General features: G+C 41.7%; 1 protein-coding gene across 1 annotated transcript in view; it reads right to left on the reverse strand.

Moving 5' to 3' along the window:
• EYA1 (EYA transcriptional coactivator and phosphatase 1) overlaps positions 1–8,577 on the reverse strand; it is a 341,835-nt gene extending 333,258 nt beyond the window's left edge. The window contains exon 1 of the mRNA XM_063606819.1: positions 8,285–8,577. The gene's annotated coding sequence lies outside the window, so the exon portion shown is untranslated. The remainder of the gene's footprint in view (positions 1–8,284) is intronic.
• Positions 8,578–18,168: the final 9,591 nt, after the last annotated feature.

Genomic DNA, 18,168 nt, shown 5'->3' on the forward strand with positions numbered 1-18,168 from the left:
ACCTTAGGGAACTATGCCTTCTTCAATCCTACCCTCAAAGAAACCCAGCTAAGGAAAGTGGTGGAGGAGAGCTCAGTCATGGTCTTTGCTGACCATGAATGAAGGGGATGCTTTAGAAAGCAAGATTTTGGACTGTTAATGAAAAGCTAATTTTGTTAGGTAGCCTCACCTGATACAGGAATAATGGAAGTTTTAGGAAGTGTCTTATATTTGCCACTCTAGGGAGAGTGGAGTGGAAAGGAGCTGAAATCAGTGTACACATCCTAGCAAATAAACTATGCCAATAAATGTTAGATTTAGGTACTGATCTAACAGACTCTGCAGAAAACATTAAATTGAGACTATAATCTGACAAACATTTGCAAACATATAAAATCCCCCTTGGGAGCCCAGAAGCCTTGGGAAGTTGGGCCACTGGTGATGACATTGTAATTATACTGCTAAGAGTTCAGAGGTACATATTTGGAAGTGATATTTTATGCCCTATTGCAATCCATAAGCCTATTAATTTTCAAAATACAGAATAGCTTTAAACACAGAAACTTTAAAGTACATAAAATAAAAAAAAAATCTATTCTGTGCATTCCTGCCATAATTTAAACTCTCCCTGGGCTGCCAATCTTTCTTCCCAATTCTACAAACAACCCCTACTCCTTAGAAAAGAAAAAAAATATGCAAGAGATCTGAGCTTAAAGTTTTCCCAGGTTCAGTTAAATCCATATTCACTCTATACAGACACATCATTCTTATTCTCTCCATCAGCTAAAGCCAGGCAATTGACAAAATAAGCAATAGCACCCCATTGTACAGGTAAACCTTATCTTATTATTATTTTAGTTCTAGCTCATCACAAACATCCTGGCTATTTTTAGAACAAAAGACTGGGAGAAGAAAAGTTGGAAAAAGTGTAGATTATGGTGACATGAAGCAGACAGAGAAAGGGTCAAGCCAGGCAGGCCATGGGGACAGACTTCCCAGGTTGAAGAAAAATAGGGTGGGGGTGGGAGTGGGAGGTAATATGCCTGGGAAGAAAACAATATTTATTTTTTATTTCATACATGACATGTATTTTAATTTTTCCTGCTGATTTTGAAAAATGGGTTATATTTTGGATGCCATATTTTTCATCTCTAATGAACCAGAGACCCATCAGATACTGGAAATAACTTGTGGCTCCTTGGATGAAAGAATATTTTCATTACAACACACCATCACTTTACTCTTTGCCTTCTCACCAAGTGTTGAGTTTTCTAACATTCCTGAGAAGCAGAAGGAAACTAGTGGCTGAACATTGCTTTACAGAAAAGAAAAGGGCTATTCTGAAATAAGTCCCCAGAAGACTACAACTACAGATTGAATAAACATATCAAATCAAGGGGTTTCTAAGAAAATTTACAAACAGAAGCCTGCAGTGAAATGAACCGTTGGATAAATGACCTCCAGAGCCCTACTCAACTCACTACTTCATGGCTCCAGAAGCCACAAGGTGCCATGTCTGTCACCTCTTCTGTGCTTTCTTTGCCTTCCTAAGGAATTTGGTTATATCAAAGAAACAGAGATTGGGTATACTCAGATGAGTCAGACTCAGAAACCATATACTCATCAGTCTTTCAAACAGTGAAAAGGGGTATATCCCAACCACTGAAGATGTTAATGAAAAACAAGTTGGTCTCTACCTTGGTGAAAGTCTTAGTTGTAGATGTGGTTTCTATAGAAGTAAATGTATACACCAATACCTTTTTATAGGTTTTCCACTCATTTACTGGTACTGCTGATTTAAAGTTTTAAGGATGAAGCCTGTTTATAAAGAATAGACAGGCATCAAAGTAAATATGATCAAATTTCTGCTTCTACCATATGTGACTTCCTTCTAACTTCAGATGAAAAATGCAAGGCAAGTAGAAAGTCAAATGAACTGATGCTAATTAGAATGATGACATGCTTATTTGGAAAGGAAAATTGAATTCAAACTATATTTTCAAGAACATTAAACCTACAAATTATTTTAATATAGTACTTACTATGTGAACAACATTAAGAAAACTCTAAATAAGTGACAATTGATTATGATTGATGGCACACCCATAAGGGATTTGAGAAAGTGGTATGTACACAGCTTGAGAACCACAGTCCTATAAAGCCTGTTTGTAATGAGGAAATTCAGGCAATCAAAAGAAAATCATTTAAAACATAATCTAATTGCACATAAGAAGCTTTGCAATTTTACTAGGGTGATATATTGATTCTGCTGCATCCACTGAATTTAGGGCATTGCTAGTCTTCTTCAAACGTTGTTTTGATACAATATATCACAGAAACAGCTTCTCAGCCTACTAAGTCTACAGGATCAGTTTTAAAATAACAAGCTGCAAACAACTGGCAGCAAACAAAACTGGCTCCACTCAGTTATTATTTTTGCTGCCCAAATTAATGACTACACCTAAATGATGAATTTTCTTACTTTATTCAAAAGGAGAAGAGATACAAAATATCTACTCCTTTACTTTTTTAAACTTTAAATTTAGGGCTATATGTGCAGGTTTGTTATATAGGTAAATCTGTGTCATGGGGGTTTGTTGTACTTATTTCATCACCTAGGTATTAAGCCTAGTACCCATCAGTCATTTTTCCTGATCTTCTCTCTCCTACCACCCTTCACCCTCCAATAGACTCCAGGGTGTGTTGTTCCCCTTTATGTATCCATGTGTTCTTATCATTCAGCACCCACTTACAAGTGAGAACATGCACTATTTGGTTTTCTGTTTCTGCCTTAGTTTGCTAAGTATAATGGCCTCCAGCTCCATCCATGTTCTTGCAAAGGATGTGACGTTATTCTTTTCTTGGCTGCATAGTATTCCCAGGTGTATATGTATCACATTTTCTTTATCCAGTCTACCACTGATGCGCATTTATGTTGATTTCATGTCTTTGCTATTGTAAATAGTGCTGCACTGAACATACACGTGCATGTGTCTTTAAAATAGAATGATTTACATTCTTTTGGGTATATTCCCAGTAATGGGATTCCTGGGTCAAATGGTATTTCTGTTTTTCAGTCTTTGAGGAATTGCCACACTGTCTTCCACAATGGTTGAACTCATTTATATTCCCACCTACAGAGTAGAAGCATTCCTTTTTCTCTGCAACCTCACCAGCATTCGTTATTTTCTGACTTTTTAATAATAACCGTCTGACTGGTATGAGATGGTATCTCATTGTGGTTTTGATTTGCATTTCTCTAATTATCAATGATGTTGAGCTTTTCTTCATATGATTTTTGGCCACATGTATGTCTTTGGAAAGTGTCTGTTCATGTCCTTTGCCCACTTTTTAATGGGGCTTTTTTTCTTGTAAATTTGTTTAAGTTCCTTATAGATGCTGGATATTAGACTTTTGTCAGATTCATAGTTTGCAGACATTTTTTTCCCATTCTGTAGATTGTCTGTTCACTCTGTTGACAGTTTCCTTTGCTGTGCAGAAGCTCTCTAGATCCCACTTGTTGCTTTTGTTGCAATTGCTTTTGGTGTCTTCCTCATGAAATCTTTGCCCCGTCATATGTCCAGAATGGTGTTGCCTAGGTTGTCTTCCAGGGTTTTTATAGTTTTGGGTTTTACATTTATCCTTTACTTTTATCTAGAAAGATCTACCACCAAACACCTCCTAATATGTTAAAAATATACCACAACAACTTGTCCATGATGGAAAGCAAACAGTGGTTACCTGGAGCAGAGGTTGGGGGGTGATGAACTGCAGAGTGGCCTGAGGGAACTTTTTGGGGTATTGAAAGTGTACTGTATCTCAAGGGTAGTGTTTACATGGGTGTACATGATTGTCAAAATTCATTGAGCTGTAAGCTTAACAAAGTTGAGTTTTAAAAATATGCCACGACTTACATTCCTAAAATTATCAACAATTTTTTCCCAGTACCATCAAGGAGGTAAGAAACTATAGTTTAGTTTCTGATAGATGGTGACTGCCTTCTTCACTGGGTATAATATCTAGCCTTTGCCCCTCTAAATTAAACATGATGTTAGTGCTGATCTTTTTTTAGCTGTTTATCCACCAATATCCCTCTCAAATGCAGGTGAGATTTATTCCTACTTGAGTAAATTATATAGTTCAACATCCAACAATATTCATTTTTAGGTGTAGAAATGAAGAAGCGGCTGAAAAACATATCCTTGCTTTAAGAGATGAGGATTAGGAAACATATAATGTTCTTTAATATTAAGATTCAATTGATATGTCAGTAATTGATATGATCCCACAGCATTAATTTTTTTAGTATTTAATCAGGAATGAGAAAATAAATGCCCTCCTGCTCTACTCCAACACCCATCTCCAACCTGTGACAACCACAACTCAAGTTTAGCAAAGCAGTTCCCTCATTTCCTGGATGCTGACTCTTACTTTTCATTGCTTCTTGACCAGAGTAAGGATTGCCTGATGGAATCAGACTGCAGGACTGCAGTCTCAGGGGCCAAAAAAAGAAAAATAAAAAGACAGTAATGGAGAAATCATTAAGCTGTCAGAAAAGAGGCACTGACTCAGGGTTTCTTTGACTTTCACTCTTTCCTTTCCTTAAAACCAAAGGGCAACTCATATTAGAGCAAAGCTAGAAAGGTTCAAGAAATCGGTCTCCCCTCAATACTATGAGAAAAGAGTTAATAGGTGGTATAAGGTGATAGAAATATACATGGCAAAGGATGTTGTGATGGGGTCACAGAAGGAAGTCAGGGAATTCAAATTTCTATCTAGGGCAGGAATCATCTGAAACATCCTTGGCAGATAGCCAATCTGCTTCTGCATGAATACTTCTGGGAACAGAAACTCACCTCCTGAAAGCTTCTGAAAGACTAACCTTCCAGCTCTGGACAAGTTTGTTAAGCCACGTAGTCCAGCACTGGAAAGTTTAGTCTTTAGGAGGCTTTTCCTTATACTAAGCTGAAATAGAATCATCAAAGCCCTCTTCTCTAAGGTCAATTTTTCTTCTGCACCAACACAATATTTCAACATCCTCCTATACAAAATGATCCTTGAAATATTTGAAGATTACAATCTTTCCTAAAGGCTCTGCTCTCTAGGATTGAAACCTGACTGTACATCTTTTTTAAATGAGTTACTTACTTAACTTTCTGATCCCCCTCCAAAGGACCTACCTGTTGGTCAATGACCCCTGGATCTGAACACCATTGGCACTTACTGAGCTTAGGGATATTCAAATTCTTCTGCAAATGGCCTGTTTTCAAGTCGTAATTCTGCTGTTCTATATTTGGGAAACTGATTCATTTCTGTGAAATTCTCATCTTGCTAGTTTCTGCCTATCATTCAGGCTCACTCAGATTCTCTTTGACTCATGATTACATGAGCCAATGACAGGGATATCCATTCCAGCCTTGTGTAATATGCCAACCTAAAAATCATCACTTTAGCTTTCTTCTTTCAAGTCACAGATGGAAATGATGAATGGGAGAAAGCTAAAAGCAGAGCCAGTCTGGATGAGTAAAAGGGTAGACTGAAAACTCAGTGCAGGAGGGTAGGGATTTGAGTCTGTAACTCTGGCACTTATCAACTCTATAATCTTGGAAATATTAACCAGTCTGAACCTGCTTTTTCATCAGTACAATGGCATTAATGCCATCTAATAGGATGGAAAATACTGATGATGCACCCTACACATAGTACATGCTCAATAAATAACTGTGAGTGTATAAGCACTTCATAAAGGATAAAAGGTCATAAAACCATAATGCAATATACTCAGTTGTCTACTTTTTATATCCAAAAAGAAACAGCTAGATCATGTAAGTCAATTTTCCAAGAAAAATTAGACACTTTCAGGCATTGCATTTCAGGTTACTAAGATAACAATTAGTAAATCAATACTGTTATTGTAACACCTCTCTCTCTATCTTTTGTATACATCTCGACTTTTTTATAGGCTAAATAGCTCCACTATTAGATTTTTTTCATCGTTCTTATTTTGTTCCTTTTTTTTTTTTTTTTTTGAGATGGAGTCTCTCTCTGTCGCCCAGGCTGGAGTGCAGTGGGGCGATCTCGGCTCACTGCAAGCTCTGCCTCCCCGGTTCACGCCATTCTCCTGCCTCAGCCTCCCAAGTAGCTGGGATTATAGGTGCCCACCACCACGCCCAGCTAATTTTTTGTATTTTTAGTAGTGGCAGGGTTTCACCCATTAGCCAGGATGGTCTCGATCTCCTGACCTCGTAATCCACCCACCTCCGCCTCCCAAAGTGATGGGATTACAGGCGTGAGCCACTGCGCCCGGCCTTTTTTCCCTATCTTAATTCGCACTTCTCTCTGCTTTCTCTCCAAGGCCTTCACAAATTCCAAATGGTGACACAAGTTACACTGTGCTCTCTCTTGATCAAGGAACAGGTCTAATTTAGTTTCATTTTGTCTGACATCCATCCCTGTTCAAATCTAGCCCCAGATACCATCCCAGCACATCAGTGTCTACCCTAGGTCTCTCCTGCTCACCTGCAGCTACCCCAGACCACTCCAGATGCCCCTAGTGCCAACAACTCTCCACCTGGCCAATGCCCCTTCCACCCAGAGTCCTACATGGTCTCCAAGTCTCATTCAGGCCACTCCGCCAGGAAGCCTTGCACACCTATTTTTTTCCCCATCCGAGTACCAGTCACATTGGATCACAATTGTCCACCAGACTGCTTGCTCTTTCAATGCAGAAACAATTTTTATCCATGTAACAAAATGTCTGGTACAATGCACATTTTCCAATAGTAGCTGAATGAACAACTCAAAGGAGAGACCCAGGACATTGAAGGTGTTGGTGTCTCTGAACAAAATGGAAGAATGCCTTCATTGACCAACATGGACATCCTGCTGTTACATTATTCCTGCACTTTGCACTCATAGCCAGGATCCTCTGTGCTTAGTAGACACTTTCTACTGATTCTTTTTTTTTTTTTTGAACGCTCTGTCGCCCAGGCTAGACTGCAGTGGCGCAATCTCGGCTCACTGCAACCTCCAACCTCCCTGGTTCAGACAATTCCCCTGCCTCAGCCTCCCGAGTAGCTGGGATTACAGGCGCCCTCCACCACGCCTGGCTAATTTTTGTGTATTTTTAGTAGAGACGGGGCTTCACCATGTTGGCCAGACTGGTCTCAAACTCCTGATCTCAGGCAGTCTGCCCTCCTGGGCCTCCCACAGTGCTGGATTACAAGCGTGAGCCACAGCGCCTGGCCCGATTCTTTTGAATATATAATCAATTCACACTTCATGACACATTTCAGTCACTCTCCCACTGGAATTTTTTAAAGAAGCCTTCACTTTTATGAGATGATTTACCTACCTAGCATTAGTCAGTCTTGCTACCACAACAACAAAAGTCTGGTGGGCCTTAATTACCATAAAGAAAACAATGAAAAGTGTTTACACAGTGGGCATTATTCCCACCCACCCGTCCCCAACCCTCATAAAAGCAGAGATCTTGTTTATTTTTCTTTGCTTTCCTAATTATTCACAGAAATAATAATTCTCCGAAAGCAGACCCCTCCAATTCACCTCTACTTCTTTTAACTCGCCTCTTTGACTTGGACCAATCAAACCACTTTTGGCCAAAGGAAAGGCCTGGGCCAGAAAGCGCTAAAACTAAGTATCTGCCTGCCTGGGCTGCCCTCCAGATGTTTCCCATTACTGGAGCTTCGAGCTCACGCACATGTCTAAGATGGCAATCACAACATCATATCAGGCCAAGAGGACCCTCCCCTCCGTCCCCCGACGTCCCAATCAGTTACCACCTCCCCGAAGGAAAACAAACCGGCCTTTGACACATCCCTCCACGTGCAGCGCCCGACGCCACGGGCCTTGGGCGGCTGCACCTCTCCCCTGCCGGCCACGGCTCAAGGCCCCATTATTGCGCGCGCCCAGCTCCCTTCCAGGTGACTTCGCGTACCTGGCGGCGGCGCCCTAGGCCTCGGAGGCTGCCCGGGCGGGCTGGGGCTCGGGCGGCGCTCGCTGAGAGTCGCGGCGCCCCTCAGCCGCTTCCCGGGCGCCGATCGCCGCCCTCCTGCCCCGGGGTGGGGCCGAGGGCGTCAGCAGCCGCGGGCTCTCGGCCGCCGCCTGGGAACTCAGGGTCAGATTTAGTTTCACAACAACGTCTCCTCGTCACCGCAACCCAACTGGAGGCAGAAGCCGGCGGGGCGGCCGAGCGGGGCGGGGCGGGAGCGCGGCCGCCGCGGGCCACGGTGGGGAGCGGGCGCGGGGGACCCTGGCGGGCCCCGGGCAGCGCGGCTGCACTTACTTGTGTCACAACTGCGGCGACGGGGGGCTGAGGAACCGGTTCTTCCAAAAGCAAACCGAAAATGGGTAACAGAGAGGCCGGGGCAGCGCTAAGAGGGGTTCTGCCTTGGTGTTTAGGGCAAAAAACCCGGCTCGGGCTTCCAGAAATTCGAGCCAGCGGTGGCTTTTTCTTTCTTTCCTCTCTAAACGCTCCTGTGCCTCCGGGTCGAGGGGCGCCCTTCGCGCGGCTCCGAGTGCACAGCGACACCAGGGCTGGCGCTGGAGAGGGGAGCCCTCTTCCCAGCACCCCTCGGGTCTCCCCCGTACCCCCACCCACAGCCCCTTTCCTGGGCCCGACGCCCCTCTGCTCTGCAGCCGGAGCCTGGGCCTGGTGCCCACTGCCCCGCGGGGTGTCTCGGACGCCTGGCCCCTGCAGCGTTTTCTACGGAGAGGCCTCAGAAACAGGAGGGGGTGGTGGGTTAGTTCTGTCACCGCGAGGAAGCTAGGTGTGCATGGGGAGGTCCTGAAGGGGAGGATGGGTGGAGTGATTTGGTGATTTGGGGCGAGGGGCTGTAGGTTGGATGTAAAGGAATGTTCAGTCAGCCTGAAACTTATTAAAACATCTGGGATTCAAATACCTTTAGAAGTGATCTTAAAGGTATGTATTCTAACTTCTTACAGATAGCGTAACTGAGGCCAAGAATGGTAAATGGATTACCCCAAAGTAGGGCAGGGGAGCCTTGACTAAATGCCCAGGCCTAACCCACTGTCCTTTCTTCTAAACTTTTTGCCTTTCTTTGCACCAAGGGACGCTTTGAGCTGGTAGGGGGAAGTTTCTGTAACCCCAAAATTCCCTTGTCTCTGTAACTTAAGGGGAGCTAGAGAACCTTGATTCGACCTGCAAAGTATTTCAGCCTTGGATGAAGCATCCATTACAAGCCGGTAATCTGAGATGTTCCTTCTCCAGGAACTTCCTCTTACTTGATTGGGGAATCCAATCAGGAGCAGTGAAAGATATGCAAATACCTTGATGATTTGCTCTTATAAGGACTCATCACTTCTCAGTGAGCACCAGAATGTTGGCTCTTCTCTCCCTCAGATGAAATCCCTTCCCCATCCCCCACTCAATTGTTCACATCCAATGAGATCATGTAAGCAAAAGGGCCTTAGAAAGTAGAAAGCATAGCATGAATGCAGGTATTATTGTACATACTCTTTCAAAATTGTCTAGATTCACACACTTTACTATTGTTTCTGTCAGTCATTGAGTATTTGTTGACTTGTGCTAGATGCCATGAAGAGTCAGAACAATGAGATCTAATCCTTCACCTTCAAAGGCCACAGATTATAGATTCTGTGATAAGACCAACACACAGGAAATAATCAGAAATCTACACAAAGACTGATTTTTTTTGGTCCTTAACTGTTGGATATTTTTATGTTTTCAGACACAGAAACTTTCCAAAATAAACCATGTATATTGGGTGAGGGAGACTTCATGTAGAAATCAATGCATCAATAAACTGTTAACCCAATAAAACCCCAATACCTTGCCCAAATAGAAATGTTAGTTAAATTACCCAATTGATGAGGATGGCTTTTCCTTTTTGAAAAGGAAACTACTACCTATGCTTTCTACCTATTCATAAAGAATTACTATAACATAAAAAAGCAAATCCAGAGACTTAAAGATTAGGTGATCAAAAATTTTATTTGAGGGAGGAGGGGAGAAAAAATAACCCAAAGCTACCAGATATAAGTATTTGCTAAGAACTTACCAAAGGCAATGAAAGTTTCTCATGTCAAAGATGGCAGGCATACTATCTATTTGAAAATCATATTTTAAAAATCAATTTATATAGTTCAGAAGTAACATATCACCTAAAATTTTTATGTATTAATAGAAGAATTATTTTGATACTTTATCCTAGTATTCTTAAAGTTTGAGAGAACAGTTCTCAACCCAAATATCTGACCATTTTATTTTTTTAGGGAAACCCACTTTCATATGGCCTTGGATAAAAACCGATCTAAATGTTGAACCAGTTTCTGAATTTGAAGGTGTGGAGAATTATTTCATCACTACTCTTTCAGAAAGGCCATATGTTAAAAATATTGGCAGTACTGGATTCAGAAGATAGAGTCATATTCAAAATTTTTTATTTAGGAAAGTTATTTGCACAAAGTACATTTATTTTAGCACAGTATAAAATTCTTCATATTCTCCAAAACGGGAGTAGCAGGAGCCAATTCATCCAGTATAATGTATTCCAGACACTTGCTGGAATAAACAATGCTCTTGAGCCCCTCAGATGCATAGCCAACAGGGAGCTGTTGACTACTTGAGGTTTTTACACATCACTCAGCCAGATCAGAAATCCAAATCCCAAATCAGTCACAGGCAAACAGCGTGGATTTACAGTCCTGCCTGGGTGTAGGGTCACCACCTGCAAATGAGTTATACCACCAGAGGTGGGTTTATTTTTTATTAAAGTATACTTCATTTTTAAATTTTAGATGAATACAAGTATGAATAAAATGTTTAATACAAATTTAAATGTCCTTTGCACCACCAAGCCAAAACAGGCTAGAACATATATTCATAATTATCCATCTGAGGTTATATTTGAGTTTACAAACATATCTTGATATAGACATAGATATAGATATATTTATCTGTAGAATTTCCATGAATAACTAGAATATGCCATAAGGAGTCAATTATGTATCTGTTAGTTTATATTGGACTTAGAACATTCAGCTGTTTACATATTATAACATGTTAATCCTAACTGCTATCCTAACCTAAATTATGTACCATAAAGACATGACAATGGTTTTTTTCATAAGAAGGCACAAAAATTGCTGAAGTATAGAGTTATATGCTGGCTTATGGCATAAACGCAGAACACATGTGATAGAAATGTGCATTTAAACTCAGGTTCTATTCATATTCTCAAACACAGATCTACGAAAGGCAAAGGACAAAAATCAACAAGAGTTTCTAGTTCTTTGAACATTTATATTCTGCCTACACTGACAGGTTAGGTATGTTGTGACCAGTCCTGATTCAAAAGAAATTCTCTCTTTCTCTCTGTCTCATTGTCTCACACACACACACACACACACACACACTTTGAAAATTTCTTCATTATTTAGTTTAGCAATGTATTTTCCTATAGAAAAACTTCCAAATACACCTAAAATGAGTTATTCTTAAGAAGGAGAATGAAGATCCAACCCTTTAACTGAGATCAAGATCTATTCCTGAGCATCAATGAGAGAAGACTGGACCATGTGGGAACAGCTTAGAGGGAAGCCAACTCCCCAGGTGTGAGTTAGGAATTTTCTTATATACAGAAACAATTTAAAGAAACTTTGAATGGATGAATCATTTGTTTCTAATACTGGGCTTTTTACTTTCACTTAGCTAAATCACTTATTATGGTGAGGGATTATGTTAACTCTTTCAATATAAAGTGCATCTCTTCAGTCTAGGGAGCATTAGTTGAAGGCACTAGAATAATAATACCAACAAAAGTTATACTAAGACTAAAGATACAATCTCTAAGCTCTAGGACCTTTATATAAGTACATGCACTCTTTAATCTACTGGAATATCCTGTAATCTGCAAATTAATTTATATGCACATTGATCCCCTAAAACATGTATGAACTAACCTAGGGAGAAGTTTACTCACTAGATAGGTTTATATTACATGAGCCATAAATTGTGAGTTTTCCAGCCAATTTCTTATTACATTAGGACTGGTTTTCTAAACAAGCTATTGTTGGCTAACATTAGGAAGTAAATTTCCCCATCAAGACTTCTAAAGGACATCACCAGATTCTTTAATTATACCAGGGGTTTGGGAGGTAGGCAGTGAAAGAATCTGGGATGAAGGGAACAAGCTTACTTTTATCTTTATTCACTGTCAGCTTAGGAGACCAAGTGAGGAATGCAACACTAGGATTCTTGACCAGATTTCTACTAAAGCAAAGACTTAAGGTTAATTTTCAAATAATGTTTTACCTATGTCTCATAAATAATTACTATGCTAAACTTTACTGTATAATTAATTAAAAAGGAAAACCTGTCCTGTTGAACATTTCCTTTTAGTGAATCAAAGTTATTGAAATAAAGTGTTTCTGCATGTTTAACTTAATTTATCTAATTTTTATTTTATCACTTTTTTCTCTTGACATAATATGTATACATACATGTCTATATGTTTTTGTTGTCATACATATATATGTCTGTATATATGCTTTTTGTTGTCAACTGTTATAGGTGGAGCTTTCCTAAACTTTCAATTTACTTTTATCCAGATTATTCTACTTATTGCCATATCCATTTGTGAGCTGACGTTTACAAAGAGATGATATTTAGCAAGTGCTTTTGGGGAATATGATTACTCAATGTGTCAGTCACATGTTCTCCCCCTCCCCCTGGAAAAGGCAATGGCTGATTGTTGTTTTAAACTCTCTATATCATATGACAAACAAACATCAGATTTATTATTTTTCTCACAAGTAGGGAATTTTTAAAATAGCACCTTTTTCTGCAAGAATAAAATTGCAGGTGAATTTTAAAAATAATATTCATCATTTTGTTCTTCCCGTATGGTTTAGAACAGAACTGCATGCTCCACAAGTAAACCCCAATGGCCAGCAGAACGGAAATGCTTCAAAGTTTGACTCATGAAGAGTGGACCTCAAGTTTATGACTTTTAGATTATATTTCCCTAGACATACTACTTGCACTTATCTAGGTTCAATCTCATTTGCTATTTCCTGACCATGCTTTTGGCCGATAGCTGATAGTACTTTTGTTGACTTTGGTTTACAGTTGTAAATTACTGTTAAACTTTTTAAAAAGAAAATCTATTTCATTCTGTGAGTTCTATCATCATGCAAAAACAAAACTAAACAGGTATACCCTTATTTCACAGAGGCCAGGATATGAAAGCTTGGATTCATCAAAAAGATGTAACATTAAAGGTTTTATTTTATAAAAACATAGACTGGATGGAGGCCCATTGAGACGAAACAAGCAGCTCTCCTTTAGCCAACAATAAACCTGAAGAATAGTCCTAGAGGTAGCAGTAAAAATAATTTTCAGACTTCCTTGCCTTGTATGCCAAACCAAGCACCACCAATGTGCCAAAATTAGTGCCAAAGGAGTAGTGGAAAGAGGAAAGCAAACAATACAATACATTGTTTGTTTGATAAGTATAAAATATTTAGAGTGAGGAAAATTAAGTTTCCAACATGGTAATTGTCTTTACTTCTTAACATATAACAAGAGGCACTGAAAAGCTATTTTGGGTAATGAAAATCTAAGTATCCTTGAGTATTTGTCAGATAGAGAGCTGAATTGCTGATTGGGGTTGACTTGTTTTGTTTTCTTGTCTGCTTTTTTTTGTTTGTTTGTTTATTCCTTGCCTCCATGTGGTTTCTCTCCTAACAGAGATATTTTGTTTGTGTGTATTGTTTGGCTAAGATATTCTATTTTATCAAATAAATGTATTATTTTTAACCTATCCTTTAAGAAACAAAACTGAAAATTGCTTTATAGCATCAGTTAAAACCAGTGCTCTTACATGATATTAAATATGTGTATAAACTGAATCATAACTCAAAACCATATGTTTATGGTGAGTTTGAAAGGAGGGACTCCAAAGGATAAATTTTATCATTTATTTTTCAGAATGCACAGAATACTAACAACTATTGGCCATTTTATTCTGAAATATTTGTCCCAGGATTTCACTTAATTTGCTGAAGATAATGAGGTAAATGGCTAGCCCAAATTTTGCCTAAATCTAACATAATGTAGATACTTCCCTTAAAATCATAGAATGTATATATGCAAAAGGAGAACTCAAATAACAGCTAAGGAAAACTACTGATCAGCTGGGACAATATGTTTGTTGGAGTAAAAACCAGTTACTCATTCACACGCATACGTAAACAAGAAAACATATGAACCCTTTGGTCATTGCAGTGTGATCCCTTATAACAATTTTTAATCTTTGAAGTTATGCATAACTTCTTAGCAGTCTCAAGTCACTAATTTAATAGGTCTGGGTCGTGTCGCAGCAACTCGGATAATTCTTACATGCAAGCAGATGCAATGATATCCACGGAGGCAAAACGTGGCGTGCATTTGTTTACCTGTACTCTGTGCTGTTGGAAGCGGATTGCCAGTGAGGCCGGATACAGGGGGATATAAACGCATGTAGAAAATTAATTGTGAGCTAGAAATGCTGATCAAATCGTTTGCATCACAAAGCAGTGTTTACTGTTAAGAAATACTGCAAATGTGGTTGCAAGGATCGAAAGTGGATGGCTCATTTGATATGAAAATTGAGCTGGGGGGAGAGAGAGAGAGAGAGAAAGAGAGAGAGAGAGAAAGAGAGAGAGAGAGAGAAAGAGAGAAAGAGGGAGAGGGACTGGGGTCGCCCGCAGGTCTGTGGCGACTTGGGAGGAATCATATGACCAAAGACCAAGAAACGACTTGAGCCTAGTTCATATAGTTAAGCGAAATTCACCTCAGGTAGAAGGGTTTTCTCTCGTCGATTTCACCTTCACTCTACGGAAATCTAGCTTCTTAGGCAAGGCTTATCTCGTTTCTCAAGCCTAGGACGCTGGTGTATTTTGAGGCAGTCTCCTAGAAGTCCTGGGAGACTCTGGGAGCTGGTACTGTGTGCAGGCGCGACCTATAGCTCTGCCTGGTGGATCTGCAATTCGATTTCAGGCCTTTTTCCCCCTCGGCATTTTTTTTTCCCTGACTACTTGAGAGGAAAAAAACAAAAACTGTATAAGAAACTCGAGAAGAGACTGTGGGATGCAGAACCGCACACGTGGTCCTGCAAATTGGATAGGAGACTGGGGGAGGCGGGGAAGAGAGGAGAAGTGAAACTGGAAATTATGGTACAGCTTTAGAATTCGAGAATCTCCATTGTTCTTTCCCAGTCTGTATTGTTTTTGGTTCTTCACAGCTGCACTTATCCAATAAAAGTGGAAGAGCGAAGGTGATGGTCTGAACAGGGACGTGTCTATGGATAGAAATGTACAAGCAGTATGTGGTGGGGATTTTTGCTGGGAAACCTCAAAAGAGAGATGCAGTTCCTGAGGCTGTTTCTAAGTAGTTGTAGATTATTTTACCAAAGATTATGAACAGTTTCTTTGTCCAAATCTAAGACACAGAGATGTGTCACCTCCTTCAAACAGGACATTCGAATTTCATTCCTTTAGAGAGCAGTCAAGCCCTCAGGAATTAGAGAAGATGAAAGAACACCCTTTTATGATATGTTTTGGGTAGCTAAACAGGTAGGCAGATAAATAAAAGAAAGTGGACTGCTTCTGGAAGCTGTTTTGCTTCAAAATGTGCCTTTTTTGGCTAAAAATAATTTATTGTAAATAAAGGGAAAAGACAAACTTCTGTCAATGTAGATGCATAATTTGATAAATAAAATCGAAAACGAATTTTCTTTGGAAAGGAGAAGATAAAGTGCTACTTCTGATATCTCAATCAAGTCAAGATTTAAGAAAAATTATTCCCCAATAAGAATGTTGTGTTTTGTTTTTCTTTTCTAACATGTCTTGAATTAAACAAAACCTGTTAACAAGATTGTAATGAAAACTTTGCATGATCTAAACATCCAAAGACAGAAATTCTAGATTGACTGTATTTGGGCACCGCAAAGATTTTATTGCTAGATATCACCGAAGAAGTGGAACCAGAGGCTGTGAAAGCAGTGGGACTCTACCTGGGGCCGGGTGCCAGGGGGAGACTTTAGAAAACGTTTCCCCAATTAAAAAAAAAAAAAAAAAAAACAACTGCATGAAAGGTTGAGCTAAGCTTTATTTTTTCAGGATATATTTTCAAATGTATAGGTTTTGAAGGCCAATTGCCAATTCACGAATGTATGGAAATAAAACACAAGAGCAAATGCCAAATGCCTGTGGTTTACGTATGCTTCTTAAAATCACGGGGTTTTTATATTCATGTGGATAATGGAGAGAGATAAAATGATAGATAAAAGCCCGTTTGGGTTTGTCGTGGATTTCCATACAAGACAGACATTTTCTTAAGTTTCCAGATTCTTCATTTATAAACACTTGTCTAATATTTTAAGCTTCCCACACGGCAGCAGACATTTCCTTATTTTGCTTCTCGGAAGTACTTGGGAAAAGATAACCCAAAAGATACTTCTAAGTGAAGCCCGTCCTTGCTGGTTGACCTCAGGAAACCATGGGAAGTGTGTGGCCATCTCTGCAAGGACGCTGGGTGTGAAAAGGTGAGGGGACTTCAACTGATATCCACCGTCCCATGTCCTTGTGGAGCTTTGAGTAACACTTACTTAGCACCATTCTTCGGATGCAAGGAAGGAAAAGGAGAGAGCTCCTTCGAGTGGGAGAAGTGGATGTAAGGGGCATTTTATGATGCCTTGGTGAGGAGGGCAAATCAAGAAAGCCCCCTGGGGCTGCTGAGTTCCTTCAAGATTTGGTAAGTCAGCAGATGAGGCCTGCGGGTGGAGCGGGCGCCTAAGCGGCGGATCACTCCTGCGGGCGCTCGCTCTCTCCACGCCGCCGCCCGCGCGCCCGCGGCAGCCACGAGCGTCCCAGGCGGGGAAACGCGTTGCCTCCCGGCGGCGCCTATTACTAGCAGCTGCTTCTGCTTAGCCCTTCGAGGATCGGTTTGCCCCAACCCACGGCCTCTCCCAGGGTTCGGTCTTCTCCCGCCCCTCCCTCCCTTCCCCGCCTCTCCCCCAAGCTCCTCAGTGGCCGCGGCCCGTCAACACTGTCGCGCAGTCACTGGCGCAGGTTCCCAGCTCTCAGCTGGGGGTTTCGGGGGGAGGGAGCAGAAGGAAGGAGACAGAAGGAACGGGAGGCTTTAAGCCCACCGAGGGAGGTTAGAGGAAGGCGCTGTGGCTGTGGGATTAGGAGGCCACAGACGGGAACGGCGCCGAGCTAGACTAGCTGTAGAAGGCTGTCTCTCCACCCCGCCACAGCGCTCCGAGAAGGAGCGGGAGGCCTGGGCAGGAGAGAGGCGCTCCTGCCCCCACCCGCGCCCTGCTGGCCACCTGTGGCGTCGGGGAGACCACCTGCGGAGAGGGTGCAGGGATGCTGCTGCCCTGACGAGGGGCCTCCCGGGGACTAGCGAAACGTTTCGCCTCGCCGGTGCCGGGGGAGAGCGCATGGTGACCCCAGGGGCAGAGTAGCCATGGCGGTCCTCTCCCTCTTTCTGGCACTCCACTGTCAGCGTCGGCTAGAGGCAAACGCCCAGGAAGCACTAACCGATGCACACAAGGTTTCGATGGACAGGGACAGGAAAACCGGCTCTGCAGCGCGGGGGAGCGCAGGCTGGAGGCCGGGCCACTGAGGTGGCCCCGGCTGAGCGACTGGCGTCGGTTTCTCCTTCTAGCGCTAGGCGGGAGTGGGACCCCGGGCCACAGCAAGAGTCGCCGGGTGAGGACGGGCCCGGCCCGTGGCGCCTAGCTGTAAAGGGCCCTAATGCTGCGCGTTTGTCGCAAAGGGAGGCCTGTTCTGACACCAAGGAGTGTCAGATACTTCAGGATAAGCTTCCGAAGGGAGTTTTCACCTAGACTGCCGCAGTATTTTGGAAAATGAGCCTCATCTGTGACTAGGATGAGTTAGATTTCCGCACCCCTGCACAGTTCTGTTCTGCTGGCTTAGCATGAGGAACAATAGCATCTCCCCAGCCCAGAAGTGACCAGAGAAAAATGGCCTATCGGGTCCTTCTCCCCGCCCACTGCCGAGAGTAGGGGGCTCATCTGTCAGTAGAGGGCACACCCATTCATGCCTGTGTCATATTTGACAGCCTAAGGGATCTTAGCGATATTGCAGTCGTCCAACCCTGCAGTTCTGCTGAAGAAA

Source organism: Pan paniscus, chromosome 7 (assembly GCF_029289425.2).
Source record: "Pan paniscus chromosome 7, NHGRI_mPanPan1-v2.0_pri, whole genome shotgun sequence".
NCBI lineage: Eukaryota > Metazoa > Chordata > Mammalia > Primates > Hominidae > Pan > Pan paniscus.